Source organism: Arvicanthis niloticus, chromosome 8 (genome assembly GCF_011762505.2).
Source record: "Arvicanthis niloticus isolate mArvNil1 chromosome 8, mArvNil1.pat.X, whole genome shotgun sequence".
Classification (NCBI taxonomy): domain Eukaryota; kingdom Metazoa; phylum Chordata; class Mammalia; order Rodentia; family Muridae; genus Arvicanthis; species Arvicanthis niloticus.
The window spans coordinates 44,008,353-44,027,316 of NC_047665.1; the positions used below are offsets into that span (position 1 = coordinate 44,008,353).

Here is an 18,964-nt window from a genome sequence, read left to right on the forward strand (position 1 = left end):
TATCCAGCTGTAGCCATGGGCACTCTCTGTGTACTCTTTGATTGGTGGTTTAGTCCCTGGGAGCTTTGGGGAGTCTAGTTGGTTGATATTGTTCTTCCTAAAAGGATGCAAACCCCTTTAGCTCCTACAGTCCTTGCCCTAACTTCCCCATTGTCCCCGTGTTCAGTCCAATGTTTAGCTCTATACATCTGCATCTGTATTGGTCTGGCTCTGTCAGAGCCTCTCAGGGGGACAGTTAAACAGGTCTCCTGTCAGTAAGCACTTCTTGGCATCAGCAATATTGTCTGGGTTTGGGGTCAGCAGATGGGATGGATCCCTAGGTGGGGCAGTCCCTGGATGGCCTTTCCTTTAGTTTCTGCTCCACTCTTTGTCCCTGCATTTCCTTTTGACAAGAGGAATTCTGGACTAATATTCTTGAAGTGGGTGGGTGGCCCCATCCCTCAACTGGGGTCATGCCTGTCCACTGGATATGGTTTCTACAGGTTCTATCTCCCCTTTATTGTGTATTTCGGCTAAAGTCTTCAGAGTCATGTATAATTAGAATGTTAAAACACAAAGGGAGGAATTTGAAGAAGACACAGGAAGATTTCAAGCCTCCTATACTCACATATGTAAATAGTTAATATGAAAATAGTTGTCTTGCCAGAATAAATTTACAGATTTAATATAATTATACCAAAATCCATTGCCATTTTCATAGAGCCATAGAGAATTTAGAATTAAAATCATGTTGGAAACATAGAGGACCCTTATTTTAAAAAATATTCCTGAGGAAAAAATGACACTAGGGATGTCAGCATACCTGATTTCCTGTTATTCTACAGAGCCATGGTAACAAAACTAGCATGGCATTGGCATAAAACAGAGAAACTAGTCAATATAACATGATAGAGGGCTCAGAAATAAACCCACGAGGTACCTGATTTGACAATAATTCCCAAAATATACGCTGGAGAATAGACAGCCTCTTCAACAGCTGATGCTGAAGGAAGAGTTACGTCCATGTGCATGAATGAAACTAGATCCTCATTTATCACTTTGTATGATAATACACCTAAATATACCACAGACTTTAAGAACCATAACTCTGAAACTGAGAAAAAAATGGGAAAAACCTTTCAAGATTTAGATGGAGACCAAATGTATAGGACCCCATACTTCAGAAAATAATGCCAACAACTGACAAATAGGATTTCATAAAATTAAGACAGGTCTGTATGGCAGAGGAAACAGTTAATTGAATGAAGACAGCACTTACAGAATAGGCAAAAAATCTTTTCTTGATATACATTTGACATGGGATTAATATTTAGACTATCCAAAGATCTCAAAAACTCAAACAGTAAATCTAATAACACAACCAATAAACACAGCCAGTTCTGAAATGATGAAACAAATGTCCAGCAAACATGTAAAACCATCAAACTCACTAGTCTGTAGCCATCAGAGAAATTTGAATAGAACTACACTGAGATTCCATCAATTGGAATGTCAGTGATTATGAAAACAAATAAAAGCAGGTATACTGGCAGGAATGTGGACAACACAGACCTCTCATGCATAGCTGGTGTGATTGTTACCTAATCTTGTCACTATGAAAATCAGTACAGAATTTTCTCAAAAGAATTAAAAGTCAATCCATCAAATGAACCATCTTATATCATTCTTGGGGTGTTTACTTCAAGAACTCCAGTCAGTATATCACAGAGGTACTTGTACATCAATGTTAACTCCACACCATTCACAATAGCTATGTTATAGAACCAACCCAGGACTAGAGGAGTTAAGTAGTAAATGTATACATAATTGCCTTTGCACTGAGCAAATAATGAAATTACATTTCATGTGCATGAAAATAGGTGTAGCTTGAGCAAATCATACTAAGGAAATTAAACTAGCCTCAGAAAGGGAGTTATGTTTTTATCTCTTTCCTTGTCTCCTAGACTTACATAGGGACACAAAATCACATATGTTTTTGTGACAAGAAAGTAAGCAAACCTCTCCAGAAAAGTTAAGAGACGTAACAGGAACAGGAATGTATGCAAAAGGGAGGAAGTAAAGGGAAAAATAAAATGAACTACTGCATCATGAAATGAACGATGATGCCGTTACAAATGAAAGATCCTACATCATTTTGTAAGCCGCTTGCAGAAAATCAAATGACCTGTTAATTTTAGAAATTACTGAAGTCAAATTTACAGGTCATGAAATCTGTTTCTCTTATGTCAGCACCTTATGGGAAATGCTGTTGTTCTGATAGACATTTTGCTTCAACATGTAAATATTCCCAAAATGTTTTAATATTGTAATGCTACAAAAGAATCCTCCAAAACACATCATTACTTCATTGTGTTATTTAGTGGCACTAGTTTAGGCACATATTCAGAGCAATATCATGAGGACTTTTTTTTATGAATGAAGAATTTACTTAGTAACCTCCCTCTCTGTGTAAAACTTCTTAGATTGTTTTCTTTTCTCTCTTTTATGTAGTCACATTTGCTGATGTCTTTTTATGCTTTCTGTAATTCAATATTTTATTTTGTGTATTTAAACTATGTTTAGCATCTCTTATATTAGTGTGTTAGTCATCTTTTTGTCTCAACAGTGATTAACTGAATATCAATTGTTTTCTTTGTTGTTATTGTTAGAGGTCTCAAGTTGAATGTGCTGTGATAACAGGAAGATTGAATTCAGTATCAAGGTTAAAACTGGATACTTTTCAACACCAGTCCTTAAATTTTGGTGCACTTTGGAAGCACCAGGGACAATTCTGACAGTATGAATACCTGTTTTCCTATGCTCAGAGATTGTGTTTTAGTGTGGTGCATGGCCTGGGCACTGTGGTTGGACTCTTTCCAGATGATTGTGATGGACAGCAAAAGTTAAGAATGGCTTTTCTCACAGTGATTTATACTCTGTGCTGCTTGAGAGTCATCTGGGAATGTGTTAAGAAAATAGAATTGCATGATTTGTACACAGCAGTATCAGGCAGGATTCAGGAATCTGCATTTTGAGATGGCATCCCAGGTGACTTTATACAGTAAGCTTGCAAGGGACAGTTTTTAAAAATGACCTGTCAATTCTGTCTCTCCATGTAATGTGCTTTTTGTACTGTTGTCCTAGGGTGTTGATAGTCTTAAAATCAGATGGCATTGATGTTAGCCCCATTAACTGTTGACTCACACCTGAGTCATTCTTACCGAAAGTTCCTGCTGTTAGTCACGGACACCATAGTTTGTATCTTTGCTTTATAAAATGGGGATCACAAAGCACATAGAGTAGTTAAGAAAGAACTTGATATCATATGTGTACTGATGATGTGAAAGTAGAAGTGAAAAAAGAAGTGAGACTTTAACATGGGGGGATGGTGAAAAAGGAGTGGGCAGGGCATGTGACCAATATGCTGAAAGTAGTTATGTAATTGTATGATAATGGCTTTGTGACATTCAATACTAGAAATGACAAGTATTTAAATAGTTGAATTAACAGAACTAACTGATGAATCTTCCATGAATTCCTTACAGGAACAAAATCATTTCTTTTGGTTGTTTAACCAGATATAATATTATAGCATTGGATGTAAACTATTTAGAATTTATTTAAGTAATACTTTAAATATTCCATGCATATTTAAAAATTCCATGCATATTTTAAAATTTTTAAGAATTTTAAAAAGCAACTACCTGTCTATTTAGTTGTATCTCTGCATTGTTTGTTCTTATCCAAGCCTCTCCCTCCCTAAAGTCCCATGGCTTTCAATCATAGGCTTAATTCTTGTGTGTGTGTGTGTGTGTGTGTGTGTGTGTGTGTGTGTGTGTGTGTGTGAGAGAGAGAGAGAGAGAGAGAGAGAGAGAGAGAGAGAGAGAGAGAGAGAGAGAGAGAGAGAGAGAGTAAGTTAGCCTTGTTGTTGTCTTTCCATTTAAAATCTTCTGTTGGCATCTAGGGTGGTAACTCTTTGGAATGTTGGCACTGGTGTCAAAGTGCCTAGATTATATTCTTCATAATCTATCGAGCCTCTGTGGTTTTCTGAACACAATGATTCTGTGCTTCAGTTTTTTTAGTCTTAAATCCAATCGTTTATAATAGTGTCTAACCCCTGTTAGGTCCATTTGGTTTATAAAGTTTGTTAGTTCCAGTATTTCTCTGTTTAGTTTTTGTCTGGATGACCTGTCCATTGGTGAGAGTAGGGTATTGAAGTCTCCCACTAACAGTCTGTAAGAGTCAGTATGTGTTTTAGTATAGTAGTGTTTCTTTTACAAATGTGGGTGCCTTTGTGTTTTGGGCCTAGACATTAAGAATTGAAATGTCATCTTGTTGGATTTTTTGTTGATAAATATGTAATGCCCTTTCCTATCACTTCTTATTAGTTTTAGTTTGAAGTTTATTTTTAGTTTTTAAAATGGCTTTTGTAGTTTTTATAACTGCTTGCTTCTTAGGTCCATTTGCTTGGAATATATTTTTTCCAACCCTTTGTTCTGAGGTAATGTCTATCCTTGATGTTAAGGTATGTTTCTTAAATGCAGCAGAAGGATTAATACTGCTTTCAGATCCATTCTGTTAGTCTGTGTCTTTTTATTGGTGAATTGAGACTATCAAAATTAAAAGACATAAATGACCAATAGTTGTTGATTCCTGTTATCTTTTGTTATTGTTGTTATTGTTAGTGTGTGTGTGTATGTGTGTGTGTGTGTTTGCTTCCCACCTTTTGATTTTGCTGGTATGATATTTATTTCTTGTGTTTTTTTTTTTTTTTTTTTGGTGTATTTATCTGTCTTAGATTGGTGTTTCCCTTCTAGCAACCTTTGTAGGGTTAGATTTGTAGATAGATACTGTTTAAATTTGTCTTTATCATTGAATATTTATTTTCTACATCTATTGTGATTCAAAGTTTTGTTGGGTACAGTAGTCTGTGATGGCACCTGTGATCTCTTAAAATCTACCGCAATCTGTTCAGACTCTCCTGGCTTTTAAGGAGAAGTCTTAAAAGCCTGACTTTTCTATTGAGAAGTCAGGTATAATTTTAATAACTCTGCCTTTGTATTTTACTTGGTCTTCTTATCTCGTAGCTTTAATAATCTTTTTTCCCCTGTATATTTAGTGTTTTGATTGTTATATGCCAAGTGGACTTCCTTTTCTGGTCCAATCTATTTGGTGTTCTATACACTTCTTTTACCTTTATACCTTCTCCTTCTTTAGGTTAGAATTTTTTTTTCTATGATTTAGTTGAAAATATTTTCTGGGTCTTTGATCTGGTATTCTTTGATATCTTCTATTTCTATTATTGTTAGGTTTGGTCTTTTCATAGTATCCCAGATTTCTTGGATGCTTTGTGTCAGAAATTTTTTAGTTTTAGCATTTTCTTTGACCAGTGTATCCCTTTCTTCTATCTTATCTTGAGTCCCTGAGATTCTCTCTTTCATTTTTTCATTCTGTTGGTGAAGCTTGCCTTTATAGTTACTGTTTGAATTCCTTAATTTTTCATTTATAGATCTCTCTCAGTGTGTGTTTTCTTTATTGTTTCTATTTCCATTTTCAGGTTTTAAATTGTTTTATTCATTTCCTTCAACTGTTTTGTTTTCTTTAAGGGATTTAGTAATTTTTCTCCAAATGTTTGTTTGTGCTTTCCTGGATTTCTTTGTTTACTCCAATAATTTGTGTTTTCCAGGATTTTGTCAAGGAACATATTCATTTTCTCATTAATCTTTATATTATCTTTATAATTTATATAATCCTTGTATCATCATCATATAGCTGATTTTAAAGTTTTTATTGTGTTTCAGCTGTGTTGGAATATTCAGCGCCTGTTGAGGTTCGATAGTTGGATTCTAATGAAGACATTGTTCTGGCGGTTATTGATTGCAGTTTTTTTTTTTTTTTTTTTTTTTTTTTTTTTTTTTTTTTTTTACTGGCTTCTAGGTATCTGAGTTTGGAATGATTATAGTTTTAGGTGCTGATTTCTAGGTTTACTTTGTTTTGTGTATGTTTTCTTCTTTGGCTTCTGTTTCTTCTCTGAATTTTCAGAGCATGTGGTGGCTGTGTGTTGCCTGTTTTACTGGCCTGCTCTGCTGGTACATTCACAGGGAATGCCTGCTGATGTTGAATGTTGGGATAATGGGATGAGTTGGAGGAAGGAAAGTTGGGGAGAAAATCTTTGTGATCTGTTGGGTGTGGGGTCAGATAGGAAAGAGAGACTGCAGTGGGTTTCCTGCTATAGAGCTCGGGATGAGATTGTTGTTTGTATTCTTGATAATAGAAAATATGAATTGGTCAAGTATGTCAGGGAACCCAAAGCAGAAGATCTAGGAATGTCCTTGTTTAAGGTCAGAAATGTCAGAAGGGAGTAGTTCTTGTTCCTGGTATGAGCGTATCTGCCCAGAGACTACACATGAGTACATGACTACAACCAAGGGAAGGATCTAGATACTGAGAGGTTCTCCTTGTGCATCAGCCAAATTTATGCTGTCCTTCTGAAAGCCTCCAGTCTAGCTTCTGGATGGTACCTTATTTTGTGGGATTCTTTCTATATAGGATGGGTGCTTCCCACCCTCTTTCTCTCTCCCTCCTTCCTTTTCTCCCTTCTTTTTCCCTCCCTCCCCCTTTCCCTCCCTTTTCCCACCTTCTCTATCTTAACCTCCTACTGATTAATCTAGGATAAATTTCTCTTTAAACTTACCCTCATTGGTCTGTGAATTTTGTATTTGAATCTGTGAGAAAAGAACCAAGATCCCAAATGCCAAGCAGGTGGTAGTAGCCCACACCTTTAATATTAACACCAGGGAGGCAGAAGCAGACAGAGCTCTGAGTTTAAGGCTAGTCTATAGAAGTAGTTCTAGGACAGGAGGGCTGTACAGAGGCACCCTGTCTCAAAAAACCAAAACTGACACCGACACCGACACCAACACCAAACCAAGCCAAGCCAAACCAAGCAAATATAGAAGAACACAAATGTTGTGATCATGGGGTTGGTTTTGTGGCCACTGGACTTTCTGGGACTCTCCCTCCTTAAGAAACACTTCATTCTCAAAGATATCTTCATATTCCCAAATCAGTAATTGGGGTCCTGTCAACAAACTCCCGTCAGCCCTAGCTGGAATTTTTCTCAAACTTTCTGATATACCCTTAAGCAAGTTCCATGTACAAAGATGTTGAAAATCAGAGGTAAAATTTTTAAAAAGTGATTAACACAGCAATATTTGATTTCTACTGCTACTCCAAATGTGTATTAAAAATAATGTAAAAAAATACATGAGAATTGCTTTCTTTCTTCTTTACAAAGCATAGACGTTACCTCTTGTCCTTTATTTGTGTATTTTTTCTTGGCTTACTATTCCTTTTTCCCTTCATTTGTCTTTTCCTTTCTCATACATATCCTTTTTTCATATTTTCCTTTATTTCTGTTTCTTTAATCTCTTTGCTTTTTTGCTATAGTAAAATTATATTTTAAGGTATGCTAAAAGTTCAAGTATTTGTTATTTATAGTATCTTAATAAAAATTACCTCAATAAGATAAACCTAATACTAGATATAGGTTTAATGAGATGCAGTAGAGGAAAGAAAATACAGTTTAAAATATGGTACAGTGATGGCACTTGTGATGTCAAGAAAGGGCCATGAGTTTAAGATTGGCTTGGCTACTTGAGAAGACTCTCCCACAAAATAGAAAAAGCCATAAAACCCAGTAGTAGTAGAGACTCCTCTGCTATTTTCTCATTTTATCCTCTAAGAGGAACCCCATTGATGAGAAAATTTTTAGAAGCTTTTGTTGGGTTTCCTTTCCCAAATTACACCCTGCATGTTTGTTCTTGGGACTTTGGAAGTGGTTTCTCACACTGTTTTTTTTGTAGTGGGTAGAAGCTTGTGTTCATGCCTCAAGGGGAGAAAACAGTAATGAAAGCACTATTGTCTTTGGAAACACAGACCTACGTGTTAGCTAGTGCTGGAGGAGCAACAGTCATCTGTAGAACCCACTTGATGTGACATGAAAGGGGATTATCCTGACCAGATTGTATCTAGTTTCATGTTCAGACATTCTTATAGTCAGAGTCATTTAGCCAGAGGTTTGTTTGGGGGAAGGATATGTGTGTGTGTATGTGTGTGTGTGTGTGTGTGTGTGTGTATGTGTGTGTGTGTGTGTGTGTGTGTTTGTCTGTGTATGCATGCGTGCACACATGTGTGTGCGTATTTGCATGTCTGTGCATGTGCAGGTTTTCAAGGTTCTTATCAACTCTCTCTATAAGCTTTTTATTTAACTTTAATTTCTTATTTGAGACAGGGACTCATGTGGTTCAGGCTATCTAGCTCTATATTAGATTTTAGGCAAACTCAAATGTCTTCGTAGTTTTGGTAAGTAATGTCTTTCTCCTGGAAATACATATGCTTAGTTTCCACACCATGTGTATACAGTCAAACAATGTACTTTTCCTCAATAAAACCTATGTTTTGTTTGTCTTACCTCCACATCCCAGTTAACACATATGCATTGTACATGATAATGGGCTTCAGTGTTTGATGTAGTTTCTGCATTTCTGCTTTACCTGTGCTTTTGTCTTGCCTGCTGTTAGTTCCTTTGTTACAGTTTTACCTCTATTCTGAAGTCATATACACATATATGGGAAATCTGTTCAGACTAACTTTCCACTTTATGTTTACAAATCTATATTACAATGTTTTGTGTGCAGATAACAGAGTGGTTAGAGGAGGAACAGCAAAGGAAAAGATAGATGTTCTATTTGTCCCCAGTATTGAGTTTGGGCCTGCTTTTCTAGACCTTTAATTTTCAAGAAGCATAGTGGTCCCTGCTCCAAATTTCATCACTAAATGCTTGTTTGGAAAGTGTATGACTGTAATCCAGGAGTTGCAATTTGAAACATTTACAGATGCCAGGCAGGCAGTTAAAATGATTAAACCATGTCAACTAAAGATGTGTAGGAACAGGATGTACATGGGACTACACTGTCTTAGAAGGGTGCACCCTAACCTCTCTGGGGGACTGTGGTGCCTATGGTGTGGATGCAAGCAAGGGCTTGACAGCAGATTTCATTTACGAAAGTAGCTATAAATCATAGCATTTCCCAGTTTTTTTTTTTTTTTTTTTTTTTTTTTTTTTTTTTTTTTTTTTTTTTTTTTTTTGTGTAAGCAACATATAGCTAACTTTAAGCCTTTACCTTTAGTTATTGCTAAGAAGAGTAAGAAGGGAGTAGTGGTCAGCACTGGGAGCAAGTGCCAGCAGTCTCTGGCATGCTAGCCCAGCACAGCAAGCTTGCTTTTGAAATACTGCTTAGCCCAAACAAACTAAGTCATGCTTATGAACCACCAATTTTCAACCTTCTGAGGTCAATTGGCAATGTCTGTCTTAGCAATCTAATTAGAAATCAGTTTTGCTACTTTACATTAAACTTTAGTATTTAATTAATGGATTAAGTACTCCTCCTCCTCCAAATTATAGTGCTTTACTAGTGTACATATAATTTTTTCTTTTAAGAAAGGTAAAAATCAAAGGTCCACCAACTATTCTTTGACCAATAAAAAATTGTAATTTCCAAAGTTGACTACCTGTTTGGCATCTGCTTCTATTAGATGGACTGTATCAGAGAAAAATGTAAAACATAACTCTGTTTCACTGACATCACTAAATCATTTATAGTAAAACCTTAATCAGGAAGTTTGGTTTGTGTATCCCTGGGCAATTTATCTTTCAATGATAAACATTCATGACTTTTTCTTTGAGTATTTTTTCAAAGTATGCTTTTTAATGCTATTCTGAAGTCATACTTACAGGCAGAGAGTAAGGCCAGGAGTACTTTGTGAACTTAGGGGTCAGAACTTTGTGTGTATTAAGGTGTAGTGGAGGAGCTGAGCTGAGACAGGGTTTTAGAACTCATGAGTCATGGTCTAAATTTCTTTCCACCAAACTGTCTAGGATGTCAGAAGGAGACAAAGATAGTGTGCTTTCCAACTGTCACAGCCTCCGATTGTGGTTACAACATAAGTGGAAGGTATTCCTGTGAGAATGATTGTCTGATGACTATGAGAACTGGCACAGCACAGTAGACTTATTCCTTAGAGTTTTTATGAAATCAAGTTATAGCATCTAAAGATGAAAACATGCATGTGGCATGAGAATTCACATCATATTCAAACGTGCTGACATAGGGACATAGGAGAATATAAACATAGGATACAGTGTATCATCAAAGGCTGACTATGTTGTCGAACCTTTGAGGTCCCTTAGAGGTGATGCTGAAAAGTTCAAACATGTCCATAACTGGAGCTTAGATCTCAAAAAGCCACCTGGTGTGTGTGATGTGGTCTGCTGTTGATGAATTCTGACTGTGATTTCTAAAGTGAGCTGTTTCCTTTGAGAAGTGTGTTTATATGGTCAGTCAGTATGTGTAGCAAATAAAATAGCCTCATGGTTTCTGTCCCTGTGAAGTCCCTCCCTGATTTGTAAATATGCTCATCTATAGCAATTACATTTGTTAAAGACATCATGTGTGCTTGGGGCAGTGAGGGTGGAGGTGTGAAAAGAATGTACTTGTTATGAAAACCTAACTTTGGGATAAGTGGCTGCTCCCAATCATAGTGCAACCTGTAAACGTTCCATGTCATTAGGTAACAGAGTGTTTTGTGTATTTCTTCTCACTGGACAATATTAATCCATCACCTTTGACCACTATAGCCCAGCACCCAGCACAATACCTAAGCAGAGTAGCCATCCAGTAAGGATTTAAAGTAAGATGCAAGATTAGAAAATGTTCAAAGAAAACAGAATTAAGTAACTCAGGATATAAAACATTTCTCTGTCTTGCATATGTAAATTCTTTATTATCCATTTATATATACTAATTAAGTCAAATCTTGGCATTATTTTCCTGCACTCCTTGCATAAATTTTTCTTGGAGGTGTAATGACCTAATACCTATATGATATGCTGAATCATTTCATCACTGACATCATGATTTCCTGTTTTAATCCACACCTGGTGGTGTACTTTCCCTGAAAACTCCTATGAGATCACTTTAAGGAATCATTGCTAAGGGACATAAACATGTAGTAGAGTCTAGCAAGTGTTCTCTCCGGTCTGGGAGCCATTCCACAGCTCGCAGAGCAGGGTGTAGTGGCCAGGAAGTGACTGCACCAACTGCATGGTGGATCATAAAAATCATCTTCAGTGACTTGATCCAAAGGCTGCCGCTGCATGCCGGGCTGTTTTACACCGTCCTGCTATTTAGGATTTTTCTTCTTTCTTTCTTTCTTTCTTTCTTTCTTTCTTTCTTTCTTTCTTTCTTCTTTTTTTTTTTTTTGGACAGGGTTTCTCTGTGTAGTTCTGGAATTCACTGTGTAGACCAGGTTTGCCTTGAACTCAAAGTTCTTCCTGTCTCTGTGTTCTGAGAACTGGGATTAAAGGCATGCACCTGGCTTACTTAAGGGTTTTAGGCAATGACTAGATTACAAAATTTTTCTTCATGAATTTGGGGACTTGCTTGAAATTCCACTAAAAGGGATTTTTTGTTCCTTTATTTATAAGAACAGTTTTGGGTTTTAAAGGGTGGCTTCATGGATAACTTTACTTGTCACTGTGCCTTTGGTGATTCAGCTTTATATTCCGTCTAACATTTGACCCTTTCTTCCTCTCAATGCCAACTTGATGTGGTATTTGTCTTAAGGCTTCTACTTCCTATGATTCCCAATCCCCTTCCTTATGTCCACTGCAATGCCCCTACTGCCAATGTCTTTATTTAAAGGCCAGTTTCTCTCTCTCTCTCTCTCTCTCTCTCTCTCTCTCTCTCTCTCTCTTTCTTTCTTTCTTTCTTTCTTTCTTTCTAGAGTACAGGATTTTCATCCCTGCCCTTTAATTCCTTTGAGCATTTGGCTTACATTCTATACTATTTCTTCCTTCCCCTTTGGTCTCCAGATACCTTTCTGCTATTTTCCAAACTTTATAATAACCTGTCTTTTTTGTTCCTTCCAGCTTCCCAGCTGGGTCATCATTGTCTCCATTTATCTTTCAACTTTCTATTTCCATGTAACAGATTACCAGGAAGTTTATATAAATATAGCTTAGCATAACATAAATTTATTATCTCATAGTGTCTAAGAGAGAGAAGTATAGAAATACTTTAGTTGCATCTTGTACGTAGTTCTCAAAGGTGCAGTCCTGGTGTCTGCAGGAGTGTGATTCTCACCCGGTACTCACAGATCTCTCCCAACCTCGCTCAGGATGTTGGAATTACATACTTTCTATGAGATCCTGGAGGCTACATTTTCCAGACCAGCAGAAACATATCTTTTAGGAGTTGATCCCTTATTGAACAGGTTTAGTAAACACAACCTTTCTATTTCTTCTCTCCTCTGCTTCCTATTTCCTTTCTTTCTGCTTTCCCTCTATTACCCCATTTCTTCCCTCTTGTATTTCGTCTATCCCTCCCTTCCTTCTCTTCTCTTTACTTCCACACCTCCCTTATTTTCCCTTACTATGTCTTCCAGGCAGTTTCCTGTTTCTGAGCTCAGGTGATTCTCCTACGTAACTCTCACCAGTTCTCCCTTTTATTGAACTCACCGTAAACCTGATCGTAAGACTGACACCTGATCATAAGGGAAAGTGATGTCCTGTCAGAGAAGATTTGAAGAATAGGAAACAGAGATCTTGGCCACCATTTTTAGAGTCCTTCCTAACATAAACTCCTTGTGAATGCTACCAGATAGCCAACATTAGGTCAGGGGCCTGTCACTTTAAGATGCTAATCACAGAGTATTATTAATAGTGCCAGGGATTGGTTCTTGCCTATAGGGTGGATCTTAAATTGGGCTTCTCAATGGTTGGCCATTCCCTCAGTCTCTGCTCCATCTTTGTCCCCGCACTTGTATGCATTTTGGGTTGTTTTGTGAGTGGTTTGTGAGTGGTTGGGTGTCGTTATTCTTCCACTGGTATTCCTGCCTGGCTACAGGAGGTGGTCATTTCAGACTCCATATCCCCCACTGCTAGGAGTCACAGCTAGCTAGAGTCACCCTCATAGACTCTCTGGAGCCTCCCTTCATCCCAGGGTCTCTGCCTCTCCCTTCTCTGCTGTTCACTGATTTCTCTTCACACTCCTAGCCCTCTCTTCCTGGTTCTCCCTACACCTGATACCTCTTCCCTTTTCCCTCCCCCACTCAGTTTCCTCTCTTTATCCACCTCCAATGACTATTTTATTTCCTCTTCCGAGTGAGATTCAAACATCTTTCCTTGGTCCCTCCTTGTTATTTAGTTTCTTTGGCTTTGTAGATTGTACGTAGTTGTCCTGTACTTTATAGCTAATATCTACTTATTAGTGAGTACATACTATGTGTCTCCTTGTGGGTCTGGATTACCTCACTCAGGATGATCTCTTCTAGTTCCATCCATTTGTCTGCAAAATTCATGATGTCTTCGTTTTTAATTGATGAGTAGTATTCTACTGTGTAAAGGAACCACATTTTCTTTATCCATTCTTCAGTTAAAGGGCATGTGGGTTGTTTCAGTTTCTGGCTATATGAATAAAGCTGCTATAAGCATAGTTGGTCAAGTGTCCTTGTGGGATGGTGGAACATCTTTTAGGTGTATGCCCAGGAGCGGTTTAGCTGGGTCCTAAGGTAGAACTATTCCTAACTTTCTAAGAAATGCCAAATTTATTTCCAGAGTGGTTGCACACATTTGCACTCCCACTAGCAATGCAGGAATGTTCCTCTTGTTTCACATCCTTGCCTGCATGTGCTATCATTTGAGCTTTTAATCTTAACTATTCTGATGGGTGTAAAATGGAACCTCAGAGTTGTTTTGATTTTCATTTCCCTGATACTAAGGATGCTGAACATTTCTTTAAGTGCTTTTCTGAAATTAGAGATTCCTCTGGGAGAATTCTCTGTTTAGCTCTGTACTCCATTTTTTTAATTGGGTTATTTGGTTTGTTGTGCTTAACTTCTTGAGTTCTTTATATATTTTGGGTATTAGCCCTCTGTCAGATGTAGGGTTGGTGAAGATCTTTTCCCATTTTGTAGGCTGCTGTTTTGTTCTATTCATGGTGTCATTTGCCTTATAGAACGTTTTTAATTTCATGAGGTACCATTTATTAATTGTTGATTTTAGTACCCGAGCTATTGGTGTTCTCTTCAGAAATTTCCCTCCTGTACCAATGCATTCAAGGCTATTACCCACTTTCTCTTCTATTAGATTTAGACTTTCCAGTTTTACTTGAAGTCTTTGATTGAATTGGATTTGAGGTTTATGCAGGGTGTTAAATATGAATCTATTTATAGTCTTCAGACATATACACAGACATTCAGTTAGACCAGCACCATTTGTTGAAGATGCTAGCATAACTGTCCTCTGAGAGGCTTCTCCCAGCACTTGACTGAAACAGATGTAGATATCCACAGCCAAGCATTAGATGGAGCTCTCGAAGAGCTGGGGGAAGGAGTGAGTCACCCAGAGGGAATAGGGACTCTACAAGAAGGCCAATGGTGCCAACTAATTTGGACCCTTGTGAGAGGGCTTTCAGAGTCTGAACCACCAACCAAAGAACATACATGGGCTGAACCTAGGCCTCCTGCACATATGTAACAGAAGTACAGCTTAGTCTTCATACAATTTTTCCAACAACTGAAGCAGGGGCTGTCCCTGACTCTGTTGTCTGTCTTAAATCTTTTTCCCCTAACTGGGCTGCCTTGTCTGGCCTCGGTGGGAGAGGATGTACCTAGTCCTGCAGTGACTTGATGTGCCAAGGTGGGTTGTACCCAATGGGGCCTTTCCCTTCTCAGAGGAGAAGGTGAGGAGAAACTGGGAGGAGAGGGAGCCACGATTGAGATATAAAGTGAATAAATAAATAAATAAATAAATAAATAAATAAATTAGTAAAAAAGATTCTAATCACTCCAAGAGACCAGATCATACAGTTCTGTTTCTGATTGTGTTATGTCCTTTGAACCTCTCTTCTGAGAATTACAAGAGAAATGTTTGGGTCTGCCCAGTATCTGGAGTCACATAGAATAACCAGACTAAATAATATGGTGTGGCACTTCCATATTACAAGTTCAACTCAAAACCTATAAAAACCAAAATCTGCCCTTTGGAGAATTTCTCTGAAAACTTCCTTCTTCCATTTGGCCCTTCTATGTTTTCTGTGGTAGCTATCTTTCATACTCTCCCAATGATGTTCTAATGTAGATTTTAAAGAGAAGCTCCTTTTCTCTTCAATGGCCATCATGCAGTCTCTGATATAATGTACTGCCCTTCCTAGTGGTCTCCCACTTCAAGTCCAGCCATGGTCTTCTGGTCACGGGGCTTTCTTTCCTGATAAAGCTCATCCCTGAGTGATAATTTCTTGTCAGCTCTTTTCTTCAAAGGCCACCTTCAGTTTCCTTAAAAGACACAACTCATATAATCTAATGCTCCAATAGCTGGCTTGTAAGCAACCACAGGTATTGCCATTGGGACATACTAGCACACTTTTAAATCACCATAATCCTTTAACATGCAAACAACCAATAAACTTAACATCTTCCTTTATTAAGAAAGCCATTTTTTTTTTCAAGGAAACTCACATTCTGTTTAAAGTTCAAGCTAAAAACATTGAAGCCCTCTGAAGTGGAAATTTCTGGTTGTGTCATGTGATGCAGACTCATAGAATGTTTTGCTGAAGCAGGGTCATGTAATGTTTTGCTGAAACAAGACCTCTGAGAAGACATGTGATATCTGAAAGGTATATAAGTAGGACCCAACAGACAATGATAGGGGTGCTTGCATAGCTAGCCTTGCAGCACTTTGTTGGTCTTGTGTCCTTGCTGATCTGCACTTTGATGAGAAAGGGACAAAGTGAAGAGAGGCACAGCAGAAGAACTGGCATTCTGGCTGGTTCTGACTGTTCCCACTGACTCGTGTTGACTCAGTGGACACCTGGCTGTTGCTGCTGGATTGTGCCTCTGTTGGTGATTTATTTGGTGACATTCTTTGAACTGGACTGTTGGTATCCTGACACTACTGAACTGGACTTCTGGAATTCTGACAAACAGAAATTAGAATTGACCTTCTAAACAGGTTTACATCCCCTTGTCCTATTTACTATCCTTTCTCCCCTACCTTTGGACGCTAGGCTAGAAAAGGGGGTTGAAGTGTTTGAGAACACTTATTAAAGTGGGTCTTGAAAAATCTAAGCCTACAGCCCTTTTTGTAACTTCTATTCTCTATACTTTGTTGCCAGGGTTGTAATTTATTCTCCAAAACCGCAAAAACTTTCTGTAGAAAACAATAACACTGTGGACTCCAGTAGCAATCAAGGAAATGTAGAGACCAGTAGGAATTAGTTTGTATTAATCTTCTTAGCTTTTGAGCTGTCTAGTGATCTCTCATAGAACACATTATTCACTCCAATTGAAAACTCATTCTTTCCCAAAGGAGTGCCTGGTAAGCCCCTAGCTTCTTCTGACTTCATTGTTCCTACCCACGGTCTATAGTCTCATCATGAGCTCATTTGTAACCTATGAGTCTTGATCCCCAAAGAGTCCTTTATTCTTTAAGCCTTATTCTCTCATTAACCTGCATATTGGGTGCCAGATCATGACTATTCTCTATTTCAGACTTCATCTGTTGATCTAGTATATAATGAAAGAAGGAGACTTATTATTTAACCCTGGTAGGAAGAATCTAAATTTAATGAAAGAAACAAATTTCAGCCACTTTTATGGTTTTTTTTTTTCTGTTGTAGTCTTCTATGGGGATTGTACCCAAATTTGTTGCTTTGTGTTGAAATATTTCATCTCAATGAAAAAAAAAACCATTATTCGGTTACACATTTACTAGTGTTTCTAATAGTCACTGGATGCCAACATTGTGTGTAAGGTGTTCCTGATGCTGGAGAGAGGGCTGCAAACACATGGGACCAGACCTTTGCTTCCTGATGCTTGTGTTCTGGTGGACAGAGGCCTAGAAAACAATGTCTCATTTGAGAGAGCTGGAAAAGCTTCACTGAAACAGACTGTGTTAGCATTTTGTCTAAACTCCACCCCACAGTTACCTGGCAACAGCCAGGTATGCTTCTCCCCACAGTTACCTGGCAATAGCCAGGTGGCTTGCCCCCTCCTCTCTCTCTCTTGCTCTCTTGCATTCTTGCTCTCTTGATCCCTCTGTCCCCTTGCCTTTTCTCCCTTCCTGCTTCCTCCTTCCCTCCCCCCTCTTTCTATATGCTCATTGCTGGTCTCTACTTCTCTACTTTCTCTCTCTGCCCCTACTACCCTCTTAACTTCCCTCCCCATACCCTGAATAAACTATATTCTATATTCTACCATCTTGTGGCTGGTCCCTCAGGGGGAAGGGATGCCTTGGCATGGGCCTGCTGAGACATCCCCTTCTCCACACACCCCCATAGACCATATTCTATATCTCTTTATTTTTTTTATAAACATATCAGGCTGAGTTCAACTTGTACATCAGTTTTCCTTATACTTCTTGCTTAGGATTCTGTGACTTCAAGTATTCTTTTTCCCACTTGCATAGTTCAATGAACTTCATGTTTAGTTAGCTTTGTTTTTTTTCTGTTTTCAAGAACAAATCCTTTCTTCTTTCCTCTCATTTGCTGTAGCTGCTCTCCTTCCAGATAGTGGCTCAATAGTACAGTGTCTCCCACATTCTTCTCATTTATTTTTTTAGGCTTCACTTGTCCATTATATTTGGAATTATACTCGCTGCTTTATGACCACTGCAGATTTTTTAAACAATTAATTAATTAATTAATTAACATCCCAAATACTGTTCCTGCCTGTTCTCCTGCAGAGTCCCTCCTTCCATCCTCCTTTTCTTCTGAGAGGATGGGCCCCACTGAACATCCCCCACTCTGTCTCATCAAGTCTCTGCAGGATTAGGCGCATCCTCTCCCACTGAGGTCAGACAAGGCAGCCCAGTTGGTGAACAAGATTCCACACTCAGATTACAGCTTTAGGGAGAACCTTTGCTTTACTTATTGGGGTACCAACATGGAGAACTATTTGAGCTATTTGTCTGCTGTGTGTGGAAGGTTCTGTCCAACCTGTATATGCTCTTTGGTTGGTGGCTCAGTCTCTGAGAGCTCTCAGTGGGCCAGGTTAGTTGACTCTGTTGGTCATCCTGTAGATTTCCTATACCCTTTAGGGCCTTCAGTCCTTCCCCCAACTCTTCCATAAGAGTCCCTGAGCTCCATCCAATTTTTGTTTGTGGATATCTGCATCTGTTTTGGTCAGCTGCTAGGTAGAGCCTTTCAGAAGACAGTTATGCTAGGCTCCTGTCTACAAGCATAACTGAGTATCAGTGATAGTGTCATAGATTGGTACTTGCCCATGGATAGGTCTTAAGTTGGGCTGGTTACTGGTTGGCCATTCCTTCAATCTCTGTTCCATCTTTCTCCTGTATTTCTTTTAGACAGGACAAATTTTGGATCGAAAGTTTTGTGTGAGGGTTGGTGTCCTTATCCTTCTACTGGAGGTCCTGCCTGGCTACAGGAGGAGGCTTCTTCAGTTTCCATATCTCTGCTGTTAGGTATCTCAGCTAAGGGTACCCACATTGACCCCTTGGAACCCTCCCCACCTCAGCTCTCTGGGACTTCTTTCCATCCACCTGTTGTAATTGATATTCAATTGCAAATGGGGATTACTACCTTGCCTTTGATCATTTAATTCCCAGATAAAAGGCATACACCTTTATATTTTTAATAACCTTTAATCAGTACTAGATCTGGGCAGATATCTACCCTCTAAGGGATTAGAATCTTTTTCCCCATCAGTAACCCCAAATTATAATTTGCCATGTTCTATCTGGGCAACTTTTAATTCATTTGGCCAGCAGTCATTACTGTTATTTCATGACTCATCTAACCCATGGTACCTTCTCCTTCTCCCACTTCTCTCCTCCCTTTCCTGGTCTCCTCAGACCCCAAGCCTGGGAACCCAAACCCTACCTATCTTTCTTCTGCCAAACTATTGG

General features: G+C 38.5%; 1 protein-coding gene across 3 annotated transcripts in view; it reads left to right on the plus strand.

Annotated features, from left to right (window-relative positions):
* Positions 1-18,964, plus strand: part of Sugct (succinyl-CoA:glutarate-CoA transferase) — a 719,395-nt gene that overhangs the window by 153,126 nt on the left and 547,305 nt on the right. The gene's annotated exons all lie outside the window — the stretch shown is intronic.